Source organism: Schistocerca serialis, unplaced genomic scaffold (assembly GCF_023864345.2).
Source record: "Schistocerca serialis cubense isolate TAMUIC-IGC-003099 unplaced genomic scaffold, iqSchSeri2.2 HiC_scaffold_941, whole genome shotgun sequence".
NCBI lineage: Eukaryota > Metazoa > Arthropoda > Insecta > Orthoptera > Acrididae > Schistocerca > Schistocerca serialis.
Window position 1 is genome coordinate 14,307 of NW_026048564.1, and position 9,693 is coordinate 23,999.

At 54.5% G+C, this 9,693-nt stretch overlaps 23 non-coding genes across 23 annotated transcripts; 4 read left to right on the forward strand and 19 right to left on the reverse strand.

Moving 5' to 3' along the window:
- Positions 1-542: 542 nt before the first annotated feature.
- On the reverse strand, positions 543-616 carry Trnai-aau (transfer RNA isoleucine (anticodon AAU)). Its single transcript has one exon. It is a non-coding gene; the product is annotated as a tRNA-Ile (tRNA).
- A 198-nt stretch (positions 617-814) lies between these two features.
- On the reverse strand, positions 815-886 carry Trnae-uuc (transfer RNA glutamic acid (anticodon UUC)). The gene has a single exon. It is a non-coding gene; the product is annotated as a tRNA-Glu (tRNA).
- A 281-nt stretch (positions 887-1,167) lies between these two features.
- On the reverse strand, positions 1,168-1,240 carry Trnam-cau (transfer RNA methionine (anticodon CAU)). The gene has a single exon. It is a non-coding gene; the product is annotated as a tRNA-Met (tRNA).
- A 293-nt stretch (positions 1,241-1,533) lies between these two features.
- On the reverse strand, positions 1,534-1,604 carry Trnag-gcc (transfer RNA glycine (anticodon GCC)). Its single transcript has one exon. It is a non-coding gene; the product is annotated as a tRNA-Gly (tRNA).
- Positions 1,605-1,945: 341 nt separating this feature from the next.
- Trnag-ucc (transfer RNA glycine (anticodon UCC)) lies at positions 1,946-2,017 on the forward strand. Its single transcript has one exon. It is a non-coding gene; the product is annotated as a tRNA-Gly (tRNA).
- A 591-nt stretch (positions 2,018-2,608) lies between these two features.
- On the reverse strand, positions 2,609-2,682 carry Trnai-aau (transfer RNA isoleucine (anticodon AAU)). Its single transcript has one exon. It is a non-coding gene; the product is annotated as a tRNA-Ile (tRNA).
- Positions 2,683-2,880: 198 nt separating this feature from the next.
- Positions 2,881-2,952, reverse strand: Trnae-uuc (transfer RNA glutamic acid (anticodon UUC)). The gene has a single exon. It is a non-coding gene; the product is annotated as a tRNA-Glu (tRNA).
- Positions 2,953-3,233: 281 nt separating this feature from the next.
- Positions 3,234-3,306, reverse strand: Trnam-cau (transfer RNA methionine (anticodon CAU)). The gene has a single exon. It is a non-coding gene; the product is annotated as a tRNA-Met (tRNA).
- Positions 3,307-3,599: 293 nt separating this feature from the next.
- Positions 3,600-3,670, reverse strand: Trnag-gcc (transfer RNA glycine (anticodon GCC)). The gene has a single exon. It is a non-coding gene; the product is annotated as a tRNA-Gly (tRNA).
- Positions 3,671-4,011: 341 nt separating this feature from the next.
- Positions 4,012-4,083, forward strand: Trnag-ucc (transfer RNA glycine (anticodon UCC)). The gene has a single exon. It is a non-coding gene; the product is annotated as a tRNA-Gly (tRNA).
- A 591-nt stretch (positions 4,084-4,674) lies between these two features.
- On the reverse strand, positions 4,675-4,748 carry Trnai-aau (transfer RNA isoleucine (anticodon AAU)). The gene has a single exon. It is a non-coding gene; the product is annotated as a tRNA-Ile (tRNA).
- A 198-nt stretch (positions 4,749-4,946) lies between these two features.
- Trnae-uuc (transfer RNA glutamic acid (anticodon UUC)) lies at positions 4,947-5,018 on the reverse strand. The gene has a single exon. It is a non-coding gene; the product is annotated as a tRNA-Glu (tRNA).
- Positions 5,019-5,299: 281 nt separating this feature from the next.
- On the reverse strand, positions 5,300-5,372 carry Trnam-cau (transfer RNA methionine (anticodon CAU)). Its single transcript has one exon. It is a non-coding gene; the product is annotated as a tRNA-Met (tRNA).
- Positions 5,373-5,665: 293 nt separating this feature from the next.
- On the reverse strand, positions 5,666-5,736 carry Trnag-gcc (transfer RNA glycine (anticodon GCC)). Its single transcript has one exon. It is a non-coding gene; the product is annotated as a tRNA-Gly (tRNA).
- A 341-nt stretch (positions 5,737-6,077) lies between these two features.
- On the forward strand, positions 6,078-6,149 carry Trnag-ucc (transfer RNA glycine (anticodon UCC)). The gene has a single exon. It is a non-coding gene; the product is annotated as a tRNA-Gly (tRNA).
- Positions 6,150-6,740: 591 nt separating this feature from the next.
- Trnai-aau (transfer RNA isoleucine (anticodon AAU)) lies at positions 6,741-6,814 on the reverse strand. Its single transcript has one exon. It is a non-coding gene; the product is annotated as a tRNA-Ile (tRNA).
- Positions 6,815-7,012: 198 nt separating this feature from the next.
- On the reverse strand, positions 7,013-7,084 carry Trnae-uuc (transfer RNA glutamic acid (anticodon UUC)). Its single transcript has one exon. It is a non-coding gene; the product is annotated as a tRNA-Glu (tRNA).
- A 281-nt stretch (positions 7,085-7,365) lies between these two features.
- Positions 7,366-7,438, reverse strand: Trnam-cau (transfer RNA methionine (anticodon CAU)). The gene has a single exon. It is a non-coding gene; the product is annotated as a tRNA-Met (tRNA).
- Positions 7,439-7,731: 293 nt separating this feature from the next.
- Positions 7,732-7,802, reverse strand: Trnag-gcc (transfer RNA glycine (anticodon GCC)). Its single transcript has one exon. It is a non-coding gene; the product is annotated as a tRNA-Gly (tRNA).
- A 341-nt stretch (positions 7,803-8,143) lies between these two features.
- On the forward strand, positions 8,144-8,215 carry Trnag-ucc (transfer RNA glycine (anticodon UCC)). Its single transcript has one exon. It is a non-coding gene; the product is annotated as a tRNA-Gly (tRNA).
- A 591-nt stretch (positions 8,216-8,806) lies between these two features.
- Positions 8,807-8,880, reverse strand: Trnai-aau (transfer RNA isoleucine (anticodon AAU)). Its single transcript has one exon. It is a non-coding gene; the product is annotated as a tRNA-Ile (tRNA).
- A 198-nt stretch (positions 8,881-9,078) lies between these two features.
- Positions 9,079-9,150, reverse strand: Trnae-uuc (transfer RNA glutamic acid (anticodon UUC)). Its single transcript has one exon. It is a non-coding gene; the product is annotated as a tRNA-Glu (tRNA).
- Positions 9,151-9,431: 281 nt separating this feature from the next.
- On the reverse strand, positions 9,432-9,504 carry Trnam-cau (transfer RNA methionine (anticodon CAU)). The gene has a single exon. It is a non-coding gene; the product is annotated as a tRNA-Met (tRNA).
- Between the last annotated feature and the right edge of the window lie 189 nt (positions 9,505-9,693).

Genomic DNA, 9,693 nt, shown 5'->3' on the forward strand with positions numbered 1-9,693 from the left:
TATTGTTTTTTCGCCCTCTTACTCGCTGCATACCAGCCCTTAGTGTGTCTCGACTTGTCTCGACTTTGCTCAGCTGACGCGAGAGCTGACGCTCTCAAATCGGCCTATATGAAAACGACAAGCACGAGAAACGACTGAGAGAGGTAAGGAGAGGCGAGGCGAGGCGAGGCGATGGACACACAGCACGCCCCCTTCATTTCACGGTGGCGTCTCCCTGACCGAATCGGGCTGTAGCTCCGAAAACAAAGGACAAACAAAAATAGGAAGTAAAACTGCCAATAGTGCCCTGTGTTCCCATGCGCTCACCCGCCCAAGTACTGACAAGGGCCAAAGTTGTTACGCATCGGCAATCGGACATTTTCTTTCATTTTCTCTAACCAGTGTATGCAAGATATTATGGCCATTGCCGAGTGAATGCTGTAGTGCTTGCCGACGAGTCGGGTTCGGATCCTCTGTCAACTTCCACGCAGGGTGATGATCATTTGGTCATCACACTCGCCAGCTGAAATCGGCGCTGCCTTTTCGCAGTAGTAAAAGAGTAGTGGCCCGTGGGGGGATCGAACCCACGACCTTCGCGTTATTAGCACGACGCTCTAACCAACTGAGCTAACGGGCCTCGGCAGATGCAGCTGCTCAGCCCTACGCTGGAATCGGGTGGCATGAAGCCATACACCATTCCTATGGTCGTCGTGTGTCTGCTTCCCTAGTCTATATTCTGCTGACGGTCACGAAACAGTAGCTATATTGCGAGCAGGACGGGAAACGGCCGCTCGGACAGCTCAAACTTGTCACGATTCGTGTGGAAAAAATTCCGTTCCGGTACCGGGAATCGAACCCGGGCCTCCTGGGTGAAAGCCAGGTATCCTAGCCACTAGACCACACCGGATGCGGCCGTTTCATTCGCCCGTTCGTACGGTCGCTTGTCGCATTGTCGCTCTCTTTGCGAGCATCTTTGCACATACTGACTGGCAAGGCGCGCACCTCAAACGTCGCAGAGCAATGCTTTTGGCTTCATGCTCTGCTGGGAGAAGAGGAAAAGGGAAGCTGTATGTAGCAATAAGAGGAAGTAAACATTTTCCCGCTGAAGCGTTGAAACGTTGTGGATAACAAACAAGAAATAAGTTGGCGCCCTAGCACCAGCACCACCATCAGTCACAGAAAATTAGATGCCCCGGGTGAGGATCGAACTCACGACCTTAAGATTATGAGACTTCCGCGCTGCCTACTGCGCTACCGAGGCAGGCGATCGTTAGGCCTTCTGGAGTCTTGGTAAGTACCGAATACAAGTGGTAGAGAGTCTGCACTCCCTGGCTCATTTTTTCTGTTGCTACACGTGCATTCACGGCGCGGCAGGCAACTTGCGATGCTAGGCCGACGCCAGTATGTACAATAGCACGCAGGAGTCCAAACGAGCAGTCGTCCGCGCTGCATGATTGGTTCTTTCCACACGGAATCCCGCGGTTCATTCTCATGGCTCACGCAGTTCGAGTGCGAAAGACACGCAGCACCCCTACCGGAGAAAAAACAAAATGATGCATCGGCCGGGAATCGAACCCGGGCCGCCCGCGTGGCAGGCGAGCATTCTACCACTGAACCACCGATGCTCGAGCCAGCGTTACCTTCACGCTGCTTCCCGAGCAGATGTCTCAAGGGAAAGTGGGACTGCCGTCAAGCGCCGTAGCATTCTGTGGAGAAGATGCTGCAGACGCTGAATCCTGCACTGCACTGCTTAAAGATGCCGCCAGAACGCGGTCCTCTGCGTACTCTTGCGTCGCCGGCGCCGACTCTTGCCAAAGGATGCGAAATGTGCGCGGATACGCTGTCCGAATGCGTCTGGATGTGCTCCCCTAGCCTGCCTCGAAATGCGCCTGCCGGGTACGATCACCTTCGGCCGCTGTCGACAGGCGGGAAGCCGACTCAGCGCGGTGGCGGGGCGCTCGCTTGTGCGGTGGTGGTGTAATGGTCAGCATAGTTGCCTTCCAAGCAGTTGATCCGGGTTCGATTCCCGGCCACCGCAGCAGGCTTTTAATTTCGCGTATGAGTACTTTTGCCACGCGCTCTTAAACTATTGTTTTTTCGCCCTCTTACTCGCTGCATACCAGCCCTTAGTGTGTCTCGACTTGTCTCGACTTTGCTCAGCTGACGCGAGAGCTGACGCTCTCAAATCGGCCTATATGAAAACGACAAGCACGAGAAACGACTGAGAGAGGTAAGGAGAGGCGAGGCGAGGCGAGGCGATGGACACACAGCACGCCCCCTTCATTTCACGGTGGCGTCTCCCTGACCGAATCGGGCTGTAGCTCCGAAAACAAAGGACAAACAAAAATAGGAAGTAAAACTGCCAATAGTGCCCTGTGTTCCCATGCGCTCACCCGCCCAAGTACTGACAAGGGCCAAAGTTGTTACGCATCGGCAATCGGACATTTTCTTTCATTTTCTCTAACCAGTGTATGCAAGATATTATGGCCATTGCCGAGTGAATGCTGTAGTGCTTGCCGACGAGTCGGGTTCGGATCCTCTGTCAACTTCCACGCAGGGTGATGATCATTTGGTCATCACACTCGCCAGCTGAAATCGGCGCTGCCTTTTCGCAGTAGTAAAAGAGTAGTGGCCCGTGGGGGGATCGAACCCACGACCTTCGCGTTATTAGCACGACGCTCTAACCAACTGAGCTAACGGGCCTCGGCAGGTGCAGCTGCTCACCCCTACGCTGGAATCGGGTGGCATGAAGCCATACACCATTCCTATGGTCGTCGTGTGTCTGCTTCCCTAGTCTATATTCTGCTGACGGTCACGAAACAGTAGCTATATTGCGAGCAGGACGGGAAACGGCCGCTCGGACAGCTCAAACTTGTCACGATTCGTGTGGAAAAAATTCCGTTCCGGTACCGGGAATCGAACCCGGGCCTTCTGGGTGAAAGCCAGGTATCCTAGCCACTAGACCACACCGGATGCGGCCGTTTCATTCGCCCGTTCGTACGGTCGCTTGTCGCATTGTCGCTCTCTTTGCGAGCATCTTTGCACATACTGACTGGCAAGGCGCGCACCTCAAACGTCGCAGAGCAATGCTTTTGGCTTCATGCTCTGCTGGGAGAAGAGGAAAAGGGAAGCTGTATGTAGCAATAAGAGGAAGTAAACATTTTCCCGCTGAAGCGTTGAAACGTTGTGGATAACAAACAAGAAATAAGTTGGCGCCCTAGCACCAGCACCACCATCAGTCACAGAAAATTAGATGCCCCGGGTGAGGATCGAACTCACGACCTTAAGATTATGAGACTTCCGCGCTGCCTACTGCGCTACCGAGGCAGGCGATCGTTAGGCCTTCTGGAGTCTTGGTAAGTACCGAATACAAGTGGTAGAGAGTCTGCACTCCCTGGCTCATTTTTTCTGTTGCTACACGTGCATTCACGGCGCGGCAGGCAACTTGCGATGCTAGGCCGACGCCAGTATGTACAATAGCACGCAGGAGTCCAAACGAGCAGTCGTCCGCGCTGCATGATTGGTTCTTTCCACACGGAATCCCGCGGTTCATTCTCATGGCTCACGCAGTTCGAGTGCGAAAGACACGCAGCACCCCTACCGGAGAAAAAACAAAATGATGCATCGGCCGGGAATCGAACCCGGGCCGCCCGCGTGGCAGGCGAGCATTCTACCACTGAACCACCGATGCTCGAGCCAGCGTTACCTTCACGCTGCTTCCCGAGCAGATGTCTCAAGGGAAAGTGGGACTGCCGTCAAGCGCCGTAGCATTCTGTGGAGAAGATGCTGCAGACGCTGAATCCTGCACTGCACTGCTTAAAGATGCCGCCAGAACGCGGTCCTCTGCGTACTCTTGCGTCGCCGGCGCCGACTCTTGCCAAAGGATGCGAAATGTGCGCGGATACGCTGTCCGAATGCGTCTGGATGTGCTCCCCTAGCCTGCCTCGAAATGCGCCTGCCGGGTACGATCACCTTCGGCCGCTGTCGACAGGCGGGAAGCCGACTCAGCGCGGTGGCGGGGCGCTCGCTTGTGCGGTGGTGGTGTAATGGTCAGCATAGTTGCCTTCCAAGCAGTTGATCCGGGTTCGATTCCCGGCCACCGCAGCAGGCTTTTAATTTCGCGTATGAGTACTTTTGCCACGCGCTCTTAAACTATTGTTTTTTCGCCCTCTTACTCGCTGCATACCAGCCCTTAGTGTGTCTCGACTTGTCTCGACTTTGCTCAGCTGACGCGAGAGCTGACGCTCTCAAATCGGCCTATATGAAAACGACAAGCACGAGAAACGACTGAGAGAGGTAAGGAGAGGCGAGGCGAGGCGAGGCGATGGACACACAGCACGCCCCCTTCATTTCACGGTGGCGTCTCCCTGACCGAATCGGGCTGTAGCTCCGAAAACAAAGGACAAACAAAAATAGGAAGTAAAACTGCCAATAGTGCCCTGTGTTCCCATGCGCTCACCCGCCCAAGTACTGACAAGGGCCAAAGTTGTTACGCATCGGCAATCGGACATTTTCTTTCATTTTCTCTAACCAGTGTATGCAAGATATTATGGCCATTGCCGAGTGAATGCTGTAGTGCTTGCCGACGAGTCGGGTTCGGATCCTCTGTCAACTTCCACGCAGGGTGATGATCATTTGGTCATCACACTCGCCAGCTGAAATCGGCGCTGCCTTTTCGCAGTAGTAAAAGAGTAGTGGCCCGTGGGGGGATCGAACCCACGACCTTCGCGTTATTAGCACGACGCTCTAACCAACTGAGCTAACGGGCCTCGGCAGATGCAGCTGCTCAGCCCTACGCTGGAATCGGGTGGCATGAAGCCATACACCATTCCTATGGTCGTCGTGTGTCTGCTTCCCTAGTCTATATTCTGCTGACGGTCACGAAACAGTAGCTATATTGCGAGCAGGACGGGAAACGGCCGCTCGGACAGCTCAAACTTGTCACGATTCGTGTGGAAAAAATTCCGTTCCGGTACCGGGAATCGAACCCGGGCCTCCTGGGTGAAAGCCAGGTATCCTAGCCACTAGACCACACCGGATGCGGCCGTTTCATTCGCCCGTTCGTACGGTCGCTTGTCGCATTGTCGCTCTCTTTGCGAGCATCTTTGCACATACTGACTGGCAAGGCGCGCACCTCAAACGTCGCAGAGCAATGCTTTTGGCTTCATGCTCTGCTGGGAGAAGAGGAAAAGGGAAGCTGTATGTAGCAATAAGAGGAAGTAAACATTTTCCCGCTGAAGCGTTGAAACGTTGTGGATAACAAACAAGAAATAAGTTGGCGCCCTAGCACCAGCACCACCATCAGTCACAGAAAATTAGATGCCCCGGGTGAGGATCGAACTCACGACCTTAAGATTATGAGACTTCCGCGCTGCCTACTGCGCTACCGAGGCAGGCGATCGTTAGGCCTTCTGGAGTCTTGGTAAGTACCGAATACAAGTGGTAGAGAGTCTGCACTCCCTGGCTCATTTTTTCTGTTGCTACACGTGCATTCACGGCGCGGCAGGCAACTTGCGATGCTAGGCCGACGCCAGTATGTACAATAGCACGCAGGAGTCCAAACGAGCAGTCGTCCGCGCTGCATGATTGGTTCTTTCCACACGGAATCCCGCGGTTCATTCTCATGGCTCACGCAGTTCGAGTGCGAAAGACACGCAGCACCCCTACCGGAGAAAAAACAAAATGATGCATCGGCCGGGAATCGAACCCGGGCCGCCCGCGTGGCAGGCGAGCATTCTACCACTGAACCACCGATGCTCGAGCCAGCGTTACCTTCACGCTGCTTCCCGAGCAGATGTCTCAAGGGAAAGTGGGACTGCCGTCAAGCGCCGTAGCATTCTGTGGAGAAGATGCTGCAGACGCTGAATCCTGCACTGCACTGCTTAAAGATGCCGCCAGAACGCGGTCCTCTGCGTACTCTTGCGTCGCCGGCGCCGACTCTTGCCAAAGGATGCGAAATGTGCGCGGATACGCTGTCCGAATGCGTCTGGATGTGCTCCCCTAGCCTGCCTCGAAATGCGCCTGCCGGGTACGATCACCTTCGGCCGCTGTCGACAGGCGGGAAGCCGACTCAGCGCGGTGGCGGGGCGCTCGCTTGTGCGGTGGTGGTGTAATGGTCAGCATAGTTGCCTTCCAAGCAGTTGATCCGGGTTCGATTCCCGGCCACCGCAGCAGGCTTTTAATTTCGCGTATGAGTACTTTTGCCACGCGCTCTTAAACTATTGTTTTTTCGCCCTCTTACTCGCTGCATACCAGCCCTTAGTGTGTCTCGACTTGTCTCGACTTTGCTCAGCTGACGCGAGAGCTGACGCTCTCAAATCGGCCTATATGAAAACGACAAGCACGAGAAACGACTGAGAGAGGTAAGGAGAGGCGAGGCGAGGCGAGGCGATGGACACACAGCACGCCCCCTTCATTTCACGGTGGCGTCTCCCTGACCGAATCGGGCTGTAGCTCCGAAAACAAAGGACAAACAAAAATAGGAAGTAAAACTGCCAATAGTGCCCTGTGTTCCCATGCGCTCACCCGCCCAAGTACTGACAAGGGCCAAAGTTGTTACGCATCGGCAATCGGACATTTTCTTTCATTTTCTCTAACCAGTGTATGCAAGATATTATGGCCATTGCCGAGTGAATGCTGTAGTGCTTGCCGACGAGTCGGGTTCGGATCCTCTGTCAACTTCCACGCAGGGTGATGATCATTTGGTCATCACACTCGCCAGCTGAAATCGGCGCTGCCTTTTCGCAGTAGTAAAAGAGTAGTGGCCCGTGGGGGGATCGAACCCACGACCTTCGCGTTATTAGCACGACGCTCTAACCAACTGAGCTAACGGGCCTCGGCAGATGCAGCTGCTCAGCCCTACGCTGGAATCGGGTGGCATGAAGCCATACACCATTCCTATGGTCGTCGTGTGTCTGCTTCCCTAGTCTATATTCTGCTGACGGTCACGAAACAGTAGCTATATTGCGAGCAGGACGGGAAACGGCCGCTCGGACAGCTCAAACTTGTCACGATTCGTGTGGAAAAAATTCCGTTCCGGTACCGGGAATCGAACCCGGGCCTCCTGGGTGAAAGCCAGGTATCCTAGCCACTAGACCACACCGGATGCGGCCGTTTCATTCGCCCGTTCGTACGGTCGCTTGTCGCATTGTCGCTCTCTTTGCGAGCATCTTTGCACATACTGACTGGCAAGGCGCGCACCTCAAACGTCGCAGAGCAATGCTTTTGGCTTCATGCTCTGCTGGGAGAAGAGGAAAAGGGAAGCTGTATGTAGCAATAAGAGGAAGTAAACATTTTCCCGCTGAAGCGTTGAAACGTTGTGGATAACAAACAAGAAATAAGTTGGCGCCCTAGCACCAGCACCACCATCAGTCACAGAAAATTAGATGCCCCGGGTGAGGATCGAACTCACGACCTTAAGATTATGAGACTTCCGCGCTGCCTACTGCGCTACCGAGGCAGGCGATCGTTAGGCCTTCTGGAGTCTTGGTAAGTACCGAATACAAGTGGTAGAGAGTCTGCACTCCCTGGCTCATTTTTTCTGTTGCTACACGTGCATTCACGGCGCGGCAGGCAACTTGCGATGCTAGGCCGACGCCAGTATGTACAATAGCACGCAGGAGTCCAAACGAGCAGTCGTCCGCGCTGCATGATTGGTTCTTTCCACACGGAATCCCGCGGTTCATTCTCATGGCTCACGCAGTTCGAGTGCGAAAGACACGCAGCACCCCTACCGGAGAAAAAACAAAATGATGCATCGGCCGGGAATCGAACCCGGGCCGCCCGCGTGGCAGGCGAGCATTCTACCACTGAACCACCGATGCTCGAGCCAGCGTTACCTTCACGCTGCTTCCCGAGCAGATGTCTCAAGGGAAAGTGGGACTGCCGTCAAGCGCCGTAGCATTCTGTGGAGAAGATGCTGCAGACGCTGAATCCTGCACTGCACTGCTTAAAGATGCCGCCAGAACGCGGTCCTCTGCGTACTCTTGCGTCGCCGGCGCCGACTCTTGCCAAAGGATGCGAAATGTGCGCGGATACGCTGTCCGAATGCGTCTGGATGTGCTCCCCTAGCCTGCCTCGAAATGCGCCTGCCGGGTACGATCACCTTCGGCCGCTGTCGACAGGCGGGAAGCCGACTCAGCGCGGTGGCGGGGCGCTCGCTTGTGCGGTGGTGGTGTAATGGTCAGCATAGTTGCCTTCCAAGCAGTTGATCCGGGTTCGATTCCCGGCCACCGCAGCAGGCTTTTAATTTCGCGTATGAGTACTTTTGCCACGCGCTCTTAAACTATTGTTTTTTCGCCCTCTTACTCGCTGCATACCAGCCCTTAGTGTGTCTCGACTTGTCTCGACTTTGCTCAGCTGACGCGAGAGCTGACGCTCTCAAATCGGCCTATATGAAAACGACAAGCACGAGAAACGACTGAGAGAGGTAAGGAGAGGCGAGGCGAGGCGAGGCGATGGACACACAGCACGCCCCCTTCATTTCACGGTGGCGTCTCCCTGACCGAATCGGGCTGTAGCTCCGAAAACAAAGGACAAACAAAAATAGGAAGTAAAACTGCCAATAGTGCCCTGTGTTCCCATGCGCTCACCCGCCCAAGTACTGACAAGGGCCAAAGTTGTTACGCATCGGCAATCGGACATTTTCTTTCATTTTCTCTAACCAGTGTATGCAAGATATTATGGCCATTGCCGAGTGAATGCTGTAGTGCTTGCCGACGAGTCGGGTTCGGATCCTCTGTCAACTTCCACGCAGGGTGATGATCATTTGGTCATCACACTCGCCAGCTGAAATCGGCGCTGCCTTTTCGCAGTAGTAAAAGAGTAGTGGCCCGTGGGGGGATCGAACCCACGACCTTCGCGTTATTAGCACGACGCTCTAACCAACTGAGCTAACGGGCCTCGGCAGATGCAGCTGCTCAGCCCTACGCTGGAATCGGGTGGCATGAAGCCATACACCATTCCTATGGTCGTCGTGTGTCTGCTTCCCTAGTCTATATTCTGCTGACGGTCACGAAACAGTAGCTATATTGCGAGCAGGACGGGAAACGGCCGCTCGGACAGCTCAAACTTGTCACGATTCGTGTGGAAAAAATTCCGTTCCGGTATCGGGAATCGAACCCGGGCCTCCTGGGTGAAAGCCAGGTATCCTAGCCACTAGACCACACCGGATGCGGCCGTTTCATTCGCCCGTTCGTACGGTCGCTTGTCGCATTGTCGCTCTCTTTGCGAGCATCTTTGCACATACTGACTGGCAAGGCGCGCACCTCAAACGTCGCAGAGCAATGCTTTTGGCTTCATGCTCTGCTGGGAGAAGAGGAAAAGGGAAGCTGTATGTAGCAATAAGAGGAAGTAAACATTTTCCCGCTGAAGCGTTGAAACGTTGTGGATAACAAACAAGAAATAAGTTGGCGCCCTAGCACCAGCACCACCATCAGTCACAGAAAATTAGATGCCCCGGGTGAGGATCGAACTCACGACCTTAAGATTATGAGACTTCCGCGCTGCCTACTGCGCTACCGAGGCAGGCGATCGTTGGGCCTTCTGGAGTCTTGGTAAGTACCGAATACAAGTGGTAGAGAGTCTGCACTCCCTGGCTCATTTTTTCTGTTGCTACACGTGCATTCACGGCGCGGCAGGCAACTTGCGATGCTAGGCCGACGCCAGTATGTACAATAGCACGCAGGAGTCCAAACGAGCAGTCGTCCGCGCTGC